The following is a 4,823-nucleotide window of genomic DNA, read 5'->3' as shown; positions in this document are numbered from 1 at the left end:
GACCAAAGAGATTTTGGTTAGTTCATGTTGACTTAGAGAATAAATTAAAACTGGTATTGAGACCAAACTCTGCAGGTCATATATCAGTCTAAGGCTATTTCCATATATTTCTCTATTAATAAATTTATATTTTTATTTATATAAGGCATTTTTGTGTTTTAATTCTTATCTAACTCGTTGTTAGCTTTGTTATTTCAACAAGAATTTCCCATTTGCTATTTTTCTTAAATATTTCCAATTGATTGCACTGCATTTCTAATTAAATTTCTTTTTTTGGTTGTTGTCCTTACTTATCAATTTTTTATCCTCTTTACTTTCCAGAAGAATGAAGTTTTAAGATATTTTTTCTTTGGCCTTATTTTGCTTTGTTAAAGTTCAAAAGTTAGTAAGATAACTTTAACTTTGCATTTTCATTACCTTTAACATTTTTTATCCCACATGTGTTTTCACTATGGTTGGTTTTTATTGGCACCAATATGAATTATGACATGAAAATTTGCTTGGGAAATATCAGAACTGCTATTTTCTACATTCCCTCTGGAAAAATGTTAAAGATGGCATACCTGATTTTATAATATCAGTTTATTTATAGAAATTGCATTAGAGGTTTCATTGACTTGAAGTCTAAGAATTTATCAAAGGAAGCAAAAATAGGTTGTATGTAAATAAATGCATATGTGTTATAACATTTGTAAGAAAGCTTTGGAATACCAAGCTAAATTGTAAGCATTTTAATACTCCTGAGGTAATTGTTTTTCTCCTTTCAGGAATGTATTTATAGAAGTAGTAGAATAAAAATTACTGCAAATTATTTGCTTTTCCTCTCATTAAAAAGTGGGAATTCTCTTTCTTACTTATCTGGACTAGCCCTAGTCACTTGTTTGACATATAGAAGGCTGTAAACTTCCAAGGTTTGGGGACTTCCAAAGTTAAGTCATTAGAACCTTCTAGAGTCCCCCTGGCTTCTTGGAATGTTTGCTTGAAGTGGGAAGCAAGGGAAAACAAATACCAAGTAAGAAGCCTGGCTAACTTGAGATCACTTAAGTCTATCTTGGGATGCCCATGCTATGAAGAAACTCAGGCTAGATATGTGAAGGGGCTCCATTGAAACAATATACGACCAGCCCCACATGTTCCATCCAACTAGTTAGGCATCAGACATGTGAATGTGGAAGCCATACTTAAGATTTCATCCCCAGAAGAAAATGTGATGTTAAGAAGAAACAAGGCAGCTGACTGTCATCTAGAATTGAGGTTCTATATAAACATCCATGAAAAGTAATTACTATGGTTTGAATGTTTCTGCCCAGTCCCCAATTAGTATGTTAAAATTTAATCTCAAGGCAATAATATTAAGACATGAGATCTTTAGGAGGTGATTAGTTCATGAGAGTAAAACCCTGATGAATGGAATTAGTGCCCTTATAAAAGAAGCTCAAGGGAGCTTGTTCATGTTGAAGAGAGAGTAAGAAAGCACCCTATATGAGGAATGGGGCCATCATCAGACACCAAATCTCTTGGTGCCATGATTTTAAACTTCCCAGTATCCAGTACTATGAGCAATACATTTATTATCAGTCTCTGGTATTTTGTTATAGTAGCCCTACCAAAGTCAATAGTCCATAGTTCAGAAGAAAAACTGAATGCTTTTATTCAGAATGCATGCAGAAATGTGAGAGACTCAAGGGGAATTTTCTCCACTGGTACACTGGTACAAGTGACTACATGGGTGAAAATTTCACACATGTAATTGAAAAGAAAACAGGGAAAATGAATGAATATCTAATTATTAGCTATTTAGACTGTAAGCCAATAGTTACTCATCCTACTGTCAAATATAATTTATATGAGCTTTGAGAAGTCATTAAAATTCTGTCATTTTCTATATGTGACTTCCGATAAATCATCTGAGTTCTTCTAGTATCTATGCAAAATGAGGTTTATCATTAAAAAGATTCATTTTTATCTCTTAATAATACCACTGCACTATTGGGGTAGGAGAATAGCAAAATTTAAACAAAATTTAAAAAGAGTAATTACTTATTTTAAAAATTTATTCATGGCATGAGCAGATATCATGTCCCAGATTGCTGAGAAGCTAATTAAACCAGTACTTCAGGACCAATATTCTTAGGAAAAAAAGCAAGAATCTGGCTATTAGCAAAAATTGTCTATCTGGTATCACTGCTGGATATTTCATAATATTAATAGCATTTAATTTGAAAAAAACAGTTTCAATTTAAAATGAGATTATAAATGTTCCATTTTATATAGTTGAATTAAATTACCATTAGGCAGATGACTTTATTTTCCATGTATGCACATATGTGATGGATAAGTGTTAACTATTTATTGCTGTCTATAACACTGGAAAACAGGATACAAGAAAATTTTGTCATTTTAATTTATCAATTGATTTATGACTTGTGGCATAGACTGGCCAAGGCTCATCAAGATCAGAGTGCAGAGTGGGTACTTGTGGAATACCCTTCATTTAACTCATTAAGCCTGATATTCTTTTAAAAAATGTATTTATATTTGAATGCAACTCTATACAATACCTTATTTTCTCAGAAATGATGGTAAATAACATATCCGTGACTATTTGTTCAGTGGGGATGAAAGCTTTAAATGATGAAATTACCAACTCATAGATACAATGTGTTTTTAGTGAAGAGATATGCAGTGACTAAAGTTTAGTGATTTTGAAGGGAAAGCATTCTCATATAATTTTGGGGGAAAAAATGATTTTAAAAAATAATGAATATACCTATCATATTTGTTCAGTAGGGGTGAAAGCTAAAAATGGTAAATTACCAACTTATAGACACTATGTCTTTTCAATGAACAGATATGCAATGACTAAGGTTTAGTGACTTTGAAGGGAAAAGATTCTCATATAATTTCTGGGGAAAAATTGATTTAAAAAATATTGAATATAAACCTATGATTTCAACAGATGTAGTAGTGGATCTCACAGTGTATTTGGGATCATAAAGAGCCTGAACTTAATTTTTCAGAGCAAAATTATTTAAAACTGTCTTGTTACTATTATCAAAAAGTCAAAAGATAACGAATAGCAGCAAGAATATAGAGAAAGAGAAACTTTCACATATTGGTGGGAATGCAAATTAGTACATGCCCTAGGGAAAACAGCATGGAGGTTCCTCAAAAAATTAAATATACAACTACTATATGATCCAGCAATCCTACTACTGGGTATACACACAAAAAAATGAAATCAGTATTTCTTTGGTATGTCAAAAAGATATGTGTACTTCCGTGTTGATTACAGCAGTGTTAGCAATGGTCAAGATATGGAATCAACCAAAGTGTCCATCAGTGGATCAGTGGAGAAAGAAAATGTGATATGTATACACAATAAAGTAGTATGTAGCCATAAAAAGAATGAAATTCTATCATTTGCAGCAACATGGGTGAACCAGGAGGACATCATGTTAAGTGAAGTGAGCCAGGCACAGAAAGGCAACTATCACAAGATATCATTCAGTGGAATCTAAAAAAGCTGATCTCACAGAAGTAGTCAGTAAAATAGTGGTTACCAGAGGCTGGGAAGGGAGGGGAAAAAGGAGTGAGAACAGGTTGTTTACAGGCACAGGGTCATAAATTAGGAGGAATAAGTTCTGGGGTGCTATTGTACAGAAGAGTGATATAGTTAACAATTTTATATGATATATTTCAAAACAGCTAGAGGAAAGGATTTTAATGTTCTCACCATAAAGAATGAGTATCTGTGATAATGGAAATGTTAATGTATTAGTCCATTTTCACACTGCTGATAAAGAAGTACTCAAGACTGGGCAATCTACAAAAGAAAGGTTTAATGAACTTACAGTTCCACGTGTCTGGGGAGGACTCACAATCATAGAGAAAAGTGGAAAGCATGTCTCACATGGTGGCAGACAAGAGAAAAGAGCTTGTGCAGGGAAATTCCCCTTAATAAAACCATCAGATTTCATGAGACTTATTCACTATCATGAGAATGGCACAGAAAAGATTCACCCCCATGATTCAATTACCTCCCTCCAGGTCCCTCCCACAACACGTGAAAATTGTGGGAGTTACAGTTCAAGATGAGATTTCAGTAGGGACACAGCCAAACCATATTATTCTGCCCCTGCCCCTCTCAAATCTCATGTCCTCACATTTCAAAGCCAATCATGCCTTCCCAACAGTCCCCCAAAGTCTTTACTTATTTAGTCAATAACTCAAAAGTCCACAGTCTAAAGCCTCATCTAAGACAAGGCATGTCCCTTCCACCTATGAGCCTGTAAAATCAAAAGTAAGTTAATTACTTCCTAGATGCAATGAGGGTAGAGGCATTGGGTAAATACAGGCTTTCCAAATGGGAGAAATTATCCAAAACAAAGGGGCTACAGGCCCCTTGCAAGTCTAAAATCCAATGGGGCAGTCAAATCTTAAAGCTCCAAAATGATCTCCTTGGACTCCACATCTCACATCCAGGTCACATTTATGCACTGTGGCTTTGCAAGTTATAGACCCCTTCTCGGCTGCTTTCACAGGCTGGCATTTAGTGTCTTTAGCTTTTCCAGGTGCACAGTGCAAGCTATCTGTTGCTCTACCATTCTGGTTCTGTAGGACAGTGACCCTCTTCTCACAGCTCCACTAGGCAGTGCCCCAGTAAGGATTCTGTGTGGGGGCTCACATGCTATATTTCCCTTTCACACTGCCCTAGCAGAGGTTCTCCATGAGGGCCCCATCCCTGCAGCAAACTTCTACCTGCTCATCCAAGAGTTTCCATGCATCCTCTGAAATCTAGGTAGCGGTTCCCAAACCTTAAT

The sequence above is a fragment of the Mandrillus leucophaeus genome, unplaced genomic scaffold (assembly GCF_000951045.1).
Source record: "Mandrillus leucophaeus isolate KB7577 unplaced genomic scaffold, Mleu.le_1.0 Scaffold362, whole genome shotgun sequence".
Taxonomy (NCBI): Eukaryota; Metazoa; Chordata; class Mammalia; order Primates; family Cercopithecidae; genus Mandrillus; species Mandrillus leucophaeus.
Note: the sequence above shows the minus strand (reverse complement) of the source record.